Genomic DNA, 14756 nt, shown 5'->3' on the forward strand with positions numbered 1-14756 from the left:
TTCACTGAAAAGGGTGTTGTTTATGTTACATTAGTGGTTTCATTATTTTTATTTTTAAATAAAGAAATGTATTTTTAAAACTCTTAATTTTGGGGCACCTGGGTGGCTCAGTGGGTTAAGCCTCTGCTTTCAGCTCAGGTCATGATCTCAGGGTCCTGGGATCGAGCCCGCGTCAGGTTCTCTGCTCTGCGGGGAGCCTGCTTCCCCCCTCTCTCTGCCTGCCTCTCTGCCTGCTTGTGATCTCTCTGTCAAATAAATAAATAAAATCTTAAAAAAGAAATAAAACTCTTAATTTTATTTTTAATTTTAATTTATTATTATTATTATTTTTAAAGATTTCACCTGAGACAGAGAGAGAGCACAAGCAGGCAGAGAGGCAGGTGGAGAGGGGTGGGGGGAGCAGGCTCCCTGCTGAGCAGAAAGCCCTATGTGGGGCTCGATCCCAAGACCCTGGGATCATGACCTGAGCCGAAGGCAGAGGTTTAACCCACTGAGCCACCCAGGCACCCCTATTTTTATGGTTTTTAAAAAAGTTTTTATTTACCTATTTGTTAGAGAGAGAGAGGGAGAGCACAAGCAGGCAGAGCGGTAGGCAGAGGGAGAAGCAGACTCCCCACTGAGCAGGGATCCTCCGACCCTGGGTTCATGACCTGAGCCAAAGGCAGGCCCTTAACCCACTAAGCCACCCAGGGGTCCCTAAAACTCTTAACTTTAATTCAAATATGGCAAACATCAGTAATGTAACCCATATAATCAAAAGCTTTTTCAGGTCTTCAATTTTTCAGAGTGTAAGGGGATCTTGAGACTGAGAAGTTTGGGAAACACTTGTTTTGTTTAGATGTTTATTAGATATTGTTATAGATAAACAATAATGTGAATCATACATGATTCACATGATACCTTGGTGCACTGGTGGAGGAAACACAAGGTAATTCTAAATAAACACTCCTACCTGGAAAAGGAGGGGAGACAAAATAGCACCCAATGGTCGGTGGTGTGTGTTGCATCTTGGGGAGAACAGCAAGGATTCCCTGCCTTGGTAGAGTGAAGCCAGTCTGTCGGCTGTGCCCTGTTAGGAGGGGGGTATCCCCTATTTTTTTTTTTTTTTGGAAGATTTTATTTATTTGACAGAGACACAAAGAGAGAGAAGGAATACAAGCCAGGGGAGTGGGTGAGGGAGAAGCAGGCTCCCACTGAGCAGAGAGCTGGATGTGGGGCTCCATCCCAGCATCCTGGGAACATGACCTGAGCCAGAGGCAGGCGCTTAATGACTGAGCCACCCAGGCGCCCCAGGTCTCCCCTATTCTTTTAACTTTGTGGCCACCTCTTAGAAAGATTTTGAAGACATCCTGTTAGTGTTGTTGGGAACCAAGACATTGCACTGGGGTAATCACTACAGGCTTCCTTGTGCCAGGATTTGGGTTTCTTGGGGGAAAACCCCTCCCTTAGAAGATGCGGGAGGTTTCTAAGTGTTCATGTTTGGATAACTCTACTAAGAACCAAGTCAGAAGAACCCTGAACTATAGTGTCTGAATCTTGATGGGGGTGGAGGGGGTCAGAGGGTGGGGGGATGGGGGGAGGGATGGGGGGGCACCTGTCAGCAACAGGACCTCCCAGTCCTCAGCCCAGGGCCTCCCTCTTCACTTCTGCCTTGGGGTCAGCTCTGACCACGAGGCTGCATTCCAGGGGAAGGCTCTTTACCTCCATTCCAGGGGCAGGCTCTTTACCTCAGGGAACTGTCCTGTTATGGGGGACAGGCAGGAAGGGCTTGGGCGGGGTTATGTTTCCTGCCTTCCTGTCTTTGTTCCCACTCACATTAGCTTTGACCTGAAGAAACAGGCTTTTTCAATCCTGCAAAGCATGTGACCATCAGCCGGTGCTGGCCACAGGCAGTCTGTCTTTGCAAAGCCGTGGGCACGCACCAGCAGGGGCCAGGCTGCCTGGATTCAAATGGTAGCTCTCACCTGTCTAGCTTCATGACCTTGGGCAAATTGTTGTGTGTCTCAGATTCTCAAACATAAAATGGGAGAGTAACAGTGGTACCTACTTCTTCGTGTTACTGGGAAGATTTGGTGAATTCTTTTGTGTAAAGCTCTTAGAACCTGGCATAGGTGGGGTGCCTCAGAAATATTAGCTTTTTTTTTTTTAAAAGATTTTATTTATTTATTTGACAGAGATCACATGTAGGCAGAGAGGCAGGCAGAGAGAGAGAGAGAGAGAGGGAAGCATGCTCCCTGCTGAGCAGAGAGCCCGATGCAGGGCTCGATCCCAGGACCGATACCAGGACCCTAGGATTATGACCTGAGCTGAAGGCAGAGGCTTTAACCCACTGAGCCACCCAGGCGCCTCAGAAATATTAGCTTTTATTATTCATTATTCTGGCTACAAAATTTGTGTCTTTGACTCCAAATGAAAGGCTTGAGAAAACAGCTGACACACACAACCTCGTGACAGATTTCTACCAAGTCCCTAAGCTCCCACCTGTGTTAGATACGGGGTCTGAGTTTCAAGCGCAGTGGCATTGCAGGGCATGCTGACCTCCCGGACTGGGATGAGGAAAACCTCACTGTCTGTACCCCACCTCAATCCTACCAGTTCTGTGAGTCAGGGTTCATCATCCCTCTTCCTTCAGGTACAGGTGACAGAAGCCTAACAGAAATGGGCTTTTGAGAGAGGGGAAGTATTTGTTGGATTATGGTATGGGAAAGTTCAGGGGCTTTAGGTATGGTTTGATCCAGGCCCTAAAACGATGTTGTCTGGTGTCTTCCCATGGTGTCCCTGTCTCTCTTGCTTTCCACTTCTCAGTTCTGCCTTTCTCTGTGTGGTTTCAGTGTCAGGAAGTGTGTCCCCAATAGTGGAAGATCCACACTTACTTAATGTCTTCCCAGGTTAGGAGCCTCGGGAGAAAGCACCTTCTACCCTCTGAAATTCCAGAAAAGTTTGGGATTGCCTTGAATTTCTCCAGCTCTGGCTGTGTTCTTTAGCCTTGGAACAGCCCCGAATGACGTCACGTGTGGCCTCAGAGGACTGAGGCGGCACAGCCAGAGTGGGGGGAGGAAGTCCTGGTATTTATTTATCAGCCATCTGTTCTGTCGTAGGCATTGTATATCTTCTCAGAGTGAAGATTAGCCCCTTTGGGAAGGACGCTAAATCTCATGGTTGTCTTCATGTCCCTCCAAGCTGAGAGGGGAGGGGCCCCTTCTGTGTCCACAGCCAACCCCTCTGCCTGTGCCTGATTTTGTCTCTCTGGCTTCTAGTGGCAGAGAGCCATGAAATCGCTTCCTTTCTCTCCCTGTTTCCTCCTGAGACTCCAAACATGCACGAGTCTCTCCTAAAATATCTCCCTTTCTTAGGAGAGAATTGTCTACCATCTCTACCTCCTTCCTGTCCATTCACACCTCAGCTAAATGAAACTCGTTCTCTACTGCTGCTGTCTCCTGAAATCGCTCTGTCTGAAGTTAGCCATTACTGCCCATCTGACAAACCCAGTTCTCAGGCAGCTTGACCCGTTCCACACATCAGCTCACCATGCTTTCCTTCCTGGACTTCTCCCCCAACTCGGCTTCCGGGGTTTTGTTCCCTCCTGGCTCCCCTTCCCCCTTCTCTGGTTGCTCCTTTCACTGCTCTCATCAGTGAAAGGTTTATGAGAAGGGAAAGACCAATCCTCCCCTCATTCAAATCTTTGGTTTCCGGTGCCATTTTGACCTCGGTGATTTCCCAACCCTGTGGCCTGGGTCTGCCTCTGGGTGTCAGTTTCAATGTCCAAGCAGAGAGTCTGAGCAGGGCCCCTGTCCGCATACAGTGAACAACGAATGAACTTCCTCAAAGGCAGGGGCCTCAGAAATGGCCAAGCGGTAGGTGACCTAGAACTCTTTCCCAAGCCACTCGCAAAGGCAGACCCACAGAAGAAAAGGGAAGCAGCATCTCCAGTGAGGGCTAAGATGAGGGGCTGTTATCCTGCCCTTGCTGGATCCCTCTGACAACTCAGGCTTCAGAATTCAACCCCTCCCCCGAGCCAGCAGCCTCTTCCACTCTCCCTGCACTCAGGAAGCCCCCACTCACGTGTTGCACGGTCTTGTCTAAGTTGAAAGAGCACAAGATCTGGAATTCCAGATCTGCATCTGTGGCCTGCTTTTTTTTTTTTTTTTTTTTTTTTTTTTTTTTTTTTTAAATCTAGCTGTGATCCCCAGAAAACCAGTGGCCAAGGAAGAAGTGAGCAAGGAAGAGCCAGGCTCAGCTGACTTTCAGTAATGGGGGCGAGGGAAAGGACAGGGAGGAAGTGAGGTTGGCAGGGAAGCCACATCAGCAGCCTCTGAGGTCCCTGGAGAACAGGGACAATGACATGGTGATGTTCTCTGGGTGTCCTTTAGTACTCGTGTCCCCCATACCGGGCAGTCTCACACCCATGGTTGGTTCCTGTCACATCTAGGTTGTTCACGGCGACATTTGGCTTGGGCCCAAATCCTGTGTCCAATCAGCTGCAGGAAGGTTGGCAGGGCTGGATTTATGTGACCTAGATCACAGATGTCGTGGAGCAAGATCAGCTCAGGCCCACTGGCCGTGGCAGAAGCTATGGGAACTGCGGGCACTCAGCCTCATGGCTTGTGTGTCTTCCTCATTGCGTCTCAATTCTCCGTTTGACAAATGAAAGGGTTGGACCAGTGGATTTTCAAAGACGCTTCCAAATCTGACTTTCCAGGATTGTATTATTGTTATAGCTTGGTTTCCCATCAGCTCTAGCAAAATGCCACGTCCTATCCTTGCTGGAAGGTTTCAAGGTGTGCTCTTTATCAGTCAGGGCTCAGTCACAGGACACATAAACTGCCCTAATTAGTTCAAGCAGAAAAGGACTTAATACAGGAAATCCTATGTTAAAAGAAATCGTTGGAAGGGCTGGAGGAGCGGGTTCTGGGAGGAACCTCCCGGAATGACTCTTAGAATAAGACCCCAGAGCAGCTGCTGACTCTGGTACAATCAGGAAGGTGATGAGTCAGGAGGCCACCCCTAGAATCCTTGCACTGAAGAACGTACCGAGGGAAAAGACAGCCCACGGAATGGAAGAAAGAATTTGTGAGTCGTATGTCAGTTAAGGGAATTTTAACCAGAATATATAAAAAGTTCTTTTGACTCAACGATACAAAAGACAAATGACCCAATTTAAAAATAAGCAAGGGATCTGAATAGGTATTTCTTCAAATAAAACCTACAAACAGCCAAGGAGTGAGGGAAAAGATACTCAACATTATTAGTCATTAGAGAAGTGCAAATTGTAACCACATACCACTTCAGGGCCACTGGGATGGCTACAACCAAAAGACAGATAGTATCAAGGATTGGCAGGGATGTGGAGAAACGAACCCTTGTGTACTGCTGGTGGATAAAATGATATAGCCTCTGTGGAAACAGGATGGTGGTTCCTCAAAAAATTAAACATAGAGGGGCGCCTGGGTTGCTCAGTTGTTAAGCGTCTGCCTTTGGCTCAGGTCATGGTCCCAGGGTCCTGGGATCCAGCCCCACACTGGGCTCCCTGCTCAGCGGGAAGCCTGCTTCTCCCTCTCCTACTCTCCCTGCTTGTGTTCCCTCTCTCGCTGTGTCTCTCTCTGTCAAATAAGTAAATAAAATCTTAAAAAAAAATTAAACATAGAATTTCCATATGATCCAGCAATTCCACGTCTGGATATAGACCCAAAAGAATTGAAAACGGGACTTGAACAGATTTTCATACATCAATATTCATAGCAGCATTGATCACAATAGCCAAAAAGTAGAAAGAATTTACATGTCCATCAATTGATGAATAGGTGAACAAAATATGGTATATCTGTACAAAATACAATGGAGTATTATGCAGCCATAAAAAAGAATGATGTTTGGACACATGCTACAACATGGATGGGCCTTGTAAACCTCGTGTCAAGGGAAAGAGGCCAGACACGAAAGGTAATCTATTGTATGATTCCATTCATAATGTCCATAATGTCCAGAATGTCCAGAGCAGACAAGGTCATAGAGACAGAAAGTAGATTAGTGGTCGCCAGAGCTGGGCTGGGGAGATGAGGGAATTGGAACTGATTACTACAGATTCCTATGAGGGTGATGGAAATGTTTTGGAATTAGATAGTAGTGATGGTTGCACAATTTTGTGAATATATTTAAAATCTACTGAGTTGGACAGTTTACTTTTTGCTGAGTTGTACAGTTTAAAATGGTGAAGGGAGGGGCGCCTGAGTGGCTCAGTGGGTTAAAGCCTCTGCCTTCGGCTCAGGTCATGATCCCGGGGTCCTGGGATAGAGCCCCACATCGGGCTCTCTGCTCAGCAAGGGAGCCTGCTTCCTCCTCTCTCTCTGCCTGCCTCTCTGCTTACTTGTGATCTCTGTCTCTCAAATAAATAAATAAATAAATAAAATCTTTAAAAAAAACGGTGAAGGGATGGTTAAAACACATACACACACACACACACACTTGTGGCTGCAATCTCAGGCTCAGAAGCCCTGCTCCCCGCCCCCCCCACTCTGCCTTCCCCCCTCCCTGCCTTCCCCGCCTCCCTGCCTTCCCCCCTCCCCATCACTGCTGCTTTTCAACCTCATGGAGTAATGACTGCACCCCAGAATGCTGCTGAAGAGTAACCCAAGGTTGTCAGGAACACAAAGCAATAACCATATAGCTGGGAGGTGACCTTGACTTTACTTTCTCCTCCCAACTCTTACATAAATGGATGCAATTTGTAGACCCTAATTTGCGTGCAGAATGTTAACCACAAGGGTTTCTGGGAAATAGAGTGTTTAACTTTTCAGCCTTGGCAATATGAGGAAGAGATTGGGACAGATGCTGATGGCCAGTTTGCCGTATCTATGCTAGCTTGGCTTTTTAGGGATCTAAACATCCTCCCTAAAAAGAGATATCCAAAGTCTCATTAGTCATGTATCCACTTCTGGGTGATGTTCATCCTAGTTGAGTCGGAATTCTACCTCAACAACTTAAGGATTACACGATCAAGCTAGCAACAACAACACATCTTATAATACCAGAGAAAATGTTGGTCCAAAGGACTTGTTGTTGTGTGTGCTGGTGGAAGTATTTCTCCTCTGGGTATTGAGGCTCTTTTTTTTTTTTTTTTTTTTTTTTTTTTGAGACAGACAGAGAGAGAGAGAGAGGAAGAGAGAGAGAGAGAGAGAGAGAGAACAAGCAGGGAAGGGGCAGAGGGAGAATGAGAGAGAATCTTAAGCCCGCTCCATGCCCAGTGCGGAGCCCAACGAGGGGTGCTCGATCCTCTGATCCTGAGATTGATCATGATGTGAGCCGAGATCAACAGTCAGATGCTCAACCGCCTGAGCTACCCAGGCGCCCCTGGGTGTTGAGACTTTTCAACCAGCAAAGACCAAAGTTGCAGGGACAAGCAGCAGAACATATAGTGGTCACTGTTTCAGAGCATAATCATACTGTGGGATGGAACTTAAACCTCACAAGAGGTTGTTTTCCGGTATTCTTCAGTAAGCCGTTTGACTGTTCTCTGGGGCCACAGGTCTTAGCCGCATTGGCCCTAGATTACTTAGTTCACCGATGAGAGGCAGTGTGTGGAACACTACACGATGAATATGGTTTTGTAAGTTCATGGATGATGGTAAATGAAAATGGTATTAGCTAATACATAGCACTAACTACAAGCTAGGCACTGTTACATGTATTCACTTAATCCTCACAGTCCCAAATGATGAAAATGAGAGAGGTTGAATGATATGCCCAAGGTCATAAGCTACTTAAAATGATGGCGTTAGAAATGTCTATCCAGGCATTCTGACTCTGCAGTCTACCCTTTTAACCACTGTGCTTCTTGAAGTGAATGCACAGTCAAATTTACAATCAAACTTAGAGTAATGGAAAGGGGGAGAAATGCCTTTAGTTTCATAATAATTGAAATTTAATTTGTTTCTTTGTGAACATTTTAGGTTTGACATTCATGGAAACAATCCATATTTTGAATGTGTGTCTTTTCCAGTGAGGAAAATCCCGGTGTTCTCAGGGATGGGAGGGATCTGATCTGCTAGTAAGTGTGCAGTTAGTGCCCCAAGAGCATGGAGCAGGGCTCAGGAGTAAGTCAACATGAGCTTCTCAAAAGCATAGGCATTGGTTGGGGACCCTGGGTGGCTCATTCATTAAGTGTCTGCCTTTGGGGTGTGTCTGGGTGGCTCCGTGGGTTTAAGCCTCTGCCTTTGGCTCAGGTCCTCATCTCAGGGTCCTGGGATCGAGCCCCGCATTGGGTTCTCTGCTCAGCAGGGAGCCTGCTTCCCCACCCCCAGCTCTCTGCCTACTTGTGATCTGTCAAATAAATAAATAAAATCTTAAAATAAAAACCTTAAAAAATAGGCATTGTCAAAATTAGCATGACTTTACTCCAAAATCTTAAGGCTCAGTGTTATTTATTTATTTATTTATTTGAGAGAGAGAGCGAGAGAAAGTATGAGAGGGGAGAAGGTCAGAGGGATAAGACTCCCCATGGAGCTGGGAGCCCAATGTGGGACTCAACGCCGGGACTCCAGGATCATGACCTGAGCTGAAGGCAGTTGCTTAACTGAGCCACCCTGGCGCCCCACAGTGCTATGGTTCTTTCATGGAAGTTTGCTGGGAGTGTATGTGTATGTGTACACTCATTTGCCCAGGGACTTTGAACACCACTAGATCTCCTGGGTGAGAAAACCCAAATGGGTTACATTGCAGCCTATTCCAACTGGTGACCATTCTCTTTTCCTTGGCCCGTCAAAGTCAGTAGCTGTAGGAGTTACTTGGTAAGCAGTCCAACACAGCATAACCAAATGTAGTAGGTTACCTCCGATATCAAGAGATTGAATTCTCAGGATTTTTCTCAGTGGTGGCCAGTGAACAGTGCAATAGTTTTGTCTTTCACTGTAGATAACCTACCATGCTCCTGGCTACTGCTCTGGATTCCTAAAAACTTCATGGAGGTGGAAGGGCCCCTAATCTCCACAGGGATTATCTCCTAACCTCTAGAACACATGTGTTTTACCAAGGCATTTAAACACCTGCTACTTGAATTAGGTCCAAAAACACAATGTTATCACATGAAGAGTGGTGTTCTGGGAAATGAGATGATTTAAGTGCCTACGGATGAGATTTCAACAGAGCCGGAGAGGTGATATGACCCAGATGCAGGACAGTGAGATGGACTGTTGACCTTGGCAGGCGAAAGCAATCTGCATGTGATGTTTCCTGCTCATAGTGCTTGAGAAGAAAGCCGCTTCCAGGTCACTGTCCAAGGTGCTGGGGCAGGTGCTGACCTGCTTCATGAAGAGATTGTATCTGAAATAACAGCTGCGAGTCAAGTCCCGCACAGGGCAAACAAATACTTTACATGTCGCTAAGATAGAGATCAACCAGCTCCTGAATTTCTCAGTCTTTGACAGGGGCAGGGATATCCAGCATGCCCTCAGGGATGCACTTTCTGCTTTTGAATTATGATTCTGCTGGGGAAGGACAGTTCCAGGGGCTTTCTTTTGTTCTTCTTACCACAATAGCTTTAACTCTAGAGGTCAATGCGGAGATTCTGCCAGTTGCCAAGTATGTCTGTTACAACTGTACCTACTGGAACTGGGAAATAACCACAAGATGGATATGTGAAATAGATCTGGGCCAAAATTCCTTTTAAATTACCCGATCCCCATGTTATTAGTTTGCAAGATATGTTATAACAAGTACCAGAAACTGGGTGGCTTAAACACCACAAACCGACTGGGCTAGAAATCTGAAATCAAGGTGTTGGTGGGTTTGGTTCCTTCTGAGGGGCCGTGAGGGACAATCTGTTCTAGGCTTCTCCTCTAGTTCCTGGTGGTTTGTTGAGCCTCTGTGGCATCGTCCTGATCTCTGGCTTCACCTTCACATGGCACTCTTTGTTTTTGTGTCTCTGTGTCCAAATGTTTCCTTTTATATCCTTTTACATATAGGCAATCATATTAGTCTAGGGACCTATCCTACCCCAATATGACCTATTAATGCAATTACTTCTGCAGTGCCCTTATTTCCAAATAAGGTCACATTCTGAGGTGTTAGGGGTTAGGACTCCCAACACGTACATTTTGGAGGACACAATTCAACCCATAACACCCCATAAACCTCTATTCTAACTAGTGGACCACAAAGACCTTTTAGGTTTCTTAGGATTACTGCTAGCATGGGGCTCGTTCCTAAGTATTCCCTAAAGGCCTGGATATTTCCATTTCCCTAAGCACAGGAACATGGATAAATGCCTTAAGATTCCTTTAGGGAGGATCAAAAGGTTTACAATTGTAGTTATGGTGATATTATTGGGTGCTCCCTCCAGGGTACTAAGCACCCCTTTATTCAGGACCTTGGGTCTGAGAATTTAGTGAGAGTTCATAACTCTCCATTTTGGTGACTCAAAACAGGTCTCTTTGCCAGATCTGGAGTCTTGCTTTGGGTTATACAAAACAAATAGGACCATCACCCCGGCTCTGTTGCCTTGGTACTGCCCTTTCCCCCCTGCCACTCCAGTATCCCATCATCCCCACTGACATCAGGGATTCCGTTTCAACAGCAGCATCTCCAAGTTTAATTCCCAGCCTATGGAGGACATAAACTACAGCATTTTCCCAGGCAAGGTGTTCCCCTTATCTGTGTATTTTCCAATTCCTTGGGGAAAGAAATACCATCTGAGCAATTCTGGAGGGCAAAATTAGATGAGTAAGTCACACATATGATAAATCTGCATCAATATTTTTATCTTCATGTTTTTGGGTTCATCTTCTAATGCCATACTGAGGAGTATTTGGCATTTCAGTTTGAGTATAGACCACTGTTCAGTCCAGGCTTCATCTAACCGACCAGCTAAGAAACACTCTTAGCTGCTAAAGCCAAAATATTGAATTCAGTATCTCTAGAATTTCCATATTAATAAATTCAACCCAAATGAAAATAATGTTCTTTTTTTCTGGTCTGATTTAAACTTTTAAGATCCAGGCTTCTGCTGATTCAAATTAACAAAACCTGACAATTCTTCTGTAAGACATCTCTCAGATCACACTTTGTGTTTGCTTCCAAAAACGTACTGGGATCAGACTCTAGTTACAGATCTGGTGGCAATATAGGGTAGTGGGTGGGACATAAGTACTGGCTTTCCCTTTTAAGACAAGTACCCGAGCGTCTCCAAGTAAGAAAGGACCAGTCATATCAGTGAGGGGAAGAAAGGCTGTTTCTGCTGGTGAGAAGATAAGTGGAATCTGGATTCAGAACACTGGAGTTTATCCAAATCCATTCAAATGTCCCCATTTCTCATTTCAGGGTCCCACTCTCTCCCAAACAATGCTGTGATTTTCACATAAGAGACATGATAAGGCTATGAATTTAACTTTTGTAATTCTATAACCCAGAATCTCCTTCTGATTTTCGTGTACATCAGCCTTGCAATTGCAAGAGATGAAATTCTTCTGGGGGGGCGCCTGGGTGGCTCAGTGGGTTAAAGCCTCTACCTTCGGCTCAGGTCATGATCCCAGGCTCCTGGGATCAAGCCCTGCATTGGGCTCTCTGCTCAGCAGAGAGCCTGTTTCTGCTTTTTCCTCTCTCTCTGACTACTTGTGATCTTTGTCAAATAAAATCTTAAAAAAAAAATTCTGGGGCTCTCCCATATGTGGCTTGAGCCTTTGGTTTTCTTTCCTTTACTTAAAAAAAATTCTTATTTGAGAGCACGTGTGTGCAAGTGCACCCGCGTGTGTGTGTGTGTGTGTGTGAGAGAGAGAGAGAGAGAAAGGGAGGGGCAGTGGGAGAGGGAGAGAGAATCCAAAGCAGACTCTGCAGCTGAGCACAGACCCAATGTGGGACTCAATCCCAAGATCCTGAGATCATGACCGAAGCTGAAACCGAGTCGGACGGCGCCCGCCCCTCTTTCCTTCTTTAGCAGAGCCGCCCCATCTAGGCCCTCATTTCTTACATGACGATCGATAGTGGCAGCCATTTGATCTGCCAAAGTTCTCCAAAAGACATTTCATTTCAAGTGACCGTAAATGTAAGTAATCTTTGTCTCCTGCTTCCCAATGGCAATTTTATCCTCATTTCCTTCAAATCCAACTGAGTCATAACTAATCTAGGGGTCCCGTCTTTGAGGGCATATTGCCTATAGCCATTTTTGGAACCAAATACCATTATCAGCATTTCGTAGTTGTAGGAAGCAAAACCCTTCTACCTATTTTAAGTAGAAAAGGATCCAGTACAAGTAAATTAGGTGCTTGTAAGCACTGGAAAGCCTGAGCAAGTGGGCTCTGGGCTGGACTTCCGGGAAAAACTGACAATCCTGTCTACCCTGGTAGCCGTTACGTCTGCGGCCATCCACACGAGGCATCAGGAGGCCACCACAGGCTGACTACAAGAACACACATCACTGTTATTTATGGATCAGGAAGCCCTTCCTTCAAAAAACTATGGAAAGATACTGGAATACCGTTGAAGAGAAACCTAAGGTCTCTATATCTTTGCAGTAGCAACCAGTCAAAGTAGCTGAAGATGATCCCTCGATCACTTCTTCTTCCACATCTTGTTTGCTCACTTAATTGGCAAAACTTAAACTATATTCAGAACCTTGGTTTAAGGAAGTTTAAGACGTGTAGTTTTTAGCTTTCCAGCCTCTGGAGTACAAAAAGTACTAGTACAATAATATTAGGAAGGGTCAGAGTGAGTAAGTACCCATTTACCATATCCATGAATTTCTTTACGTTAGCCCATCCAAGCAGGACTGGTGACCAGACCCCCCACTCCGCCTCAGTTTTAGCCCCTTTGAAAGTTGACTGCAAGCAGCCCATCTGTCTGGCTTTAAAGATTACCTTCTTCCTGGCCTCAGAGTCGCATCCCTAGTCATACAGGTCTCTAAGCTGTGTGTGTGTTTGTGTGTTTTAATCAGACTAAGTATGTACCACCAAAGAGCCTTTGCACTCTATTCTTGCTGTCTGGTATGTTCTTCCCCTAGATATTCGCTTGGTCCTTTCTCAATCCCCTTAGGACTCTGATAAAATTACGAAAAAGCCTATACTACCATCTGAAGTAGCACCATCTACCATTCTCTCTTCCCTCTCCCCGCTTTGTTTTCTTCAGTGCACTTATCCTCATCCAGGCTATAGATCTGATGGTCTTTCTCCACTACAGTGTAAGTTCCATGGGGACGATAATTTCGTGTTTTCTTCTTTGCTGCATTCCACACTTGAAATGGAGGCATTTCAAAATGAATGAATGCTGTACAAAGAGGAAGTTACTTTCCCCATTTTCTAAAGGGAGAACTTTTCCAATGCATTACTCATGGTGTCCTCCAGGTGGCGCCAAAGGGCTTTTTCATCCTTGCTAATATCTAGGATTTACAGCAAGAGAGTTGCAAAGGATTAGAATAAGCTTAGTTTTTCATAGCCTCTGGTCTAGAGTTCTGGGCTTTTCTTAGATGACACTCATAATCTCCCTTATTTCTTCTTATTCCTGCAGGAGGAAAAAAACAACGGGTCTTCACCAAAAGCATTTCAGTACACCATGTCACTTTACGACGCCATAGTTAAGGATTGTTTTCCCCATGTTGGCTAAGCGAAAGCCGATCAGAAGCAAGTCTCACAATGGGAAGTGGAGCTGAGATAACAACACAGGTTTGGCTGCCAACTCTTGTCCCTCCAAAAGACTTCTTTGCTTTTATCCAATTAACTGCTGTTCTGGTGAGCCTTCAAGAGAATTGCAATCTTGAGTTATTCGCATTTCAGGGATTTTCAGACTGACTGCCCTTTTCTCCAACAGGTTCCCTTTTTCACACAAGGACCTTAGCGCATTTTCTTCCACAGACCCGCGAAGTCCACTAAGAGCATCTCCTGTTCCATGTGCAGGGAAATGTGCTCAGTCTAGCTGCAGTGCCCAAGAGACAAGGATCTTCCAAGTTGTTGTCCAGACTCATCCTCCTCATTGTGGTAAAGCACAGGTCAGCAAGACAAGGAGCAGGTGCATCTGTGAAAGGAAACAGAGAGCCATCTGGTCCTCAGGGAAAGGATGTTTGCAACTCTTCCTCTGGGCCCAGGGCTAAGGTGCTAGAAGTCTGGCATTGGAAGCTCCTTAAATATTGTTTAAGAGTGGGAAATCAGGGGCATGAGATAGATATTGATTCACAGTCACAAAGTTACTGCCAGATTTAGAATCTTACATCAGGTTTCATGAATCTTTTAGTTTTTCTGCTACACTATGTATGAGCTTTCTTGCTAAGGTCATTATTCTAGACAGAGCCAAAATCCCAAGTAGTACTAACTTAGCTCAATTCTGATGAATTTATAAGAACAGATAAAATTAAAGGTTGAGATTCTAATGGCATGTCTCCTTTCTCCTTTCATTACAAATTTCAGTCAGATTCCTTAGGTCCTTACTTAAACTACATTGGCAAAACGGAGAAAGATTTTTGGAACAGGGAATGCGTACCGAAGAATATAACAAACACCTGGGTTATTGCTTGGTGATTATGCAAGTAAGAATACTCTGTCCCCATCTTGTAACCCTGCACCATTCCCTAGGATCTCTCTGAAGAGCCACTGGAACAGCCACCTCCTTTCCCCCCAATGAAGCACATTTCTACCAGTGACTACAATGAGGAGAAATAAAGCTTTCGCAGCAAAACTACACAGCTGCCTCTAGAGGGCAAACAAGGTTCATTGTAATCTACAGCTTCTCCATATGGCTGACTCAGCTAATTCTTTAGTCTGATAGCCCAGTCCAAAACAAGC

This window comes from Enhydra lutris, unplaced genomic scaffold (assembly GCF_002288905.1).
Source record: "Enhydra lutris kenyoni isolate GAN:26980312 unplaced genomic scaffold, ASM228890v2 scaffoldscaffold9, whole genome shotgun sequence".
In the NCBI taxonomy this organism is placed as follows: Eukaryota; Metazoa; Chordata; class Mammalia; order Carnivora; family Mustelidae; genus Enhydra; species Enhydra lutris.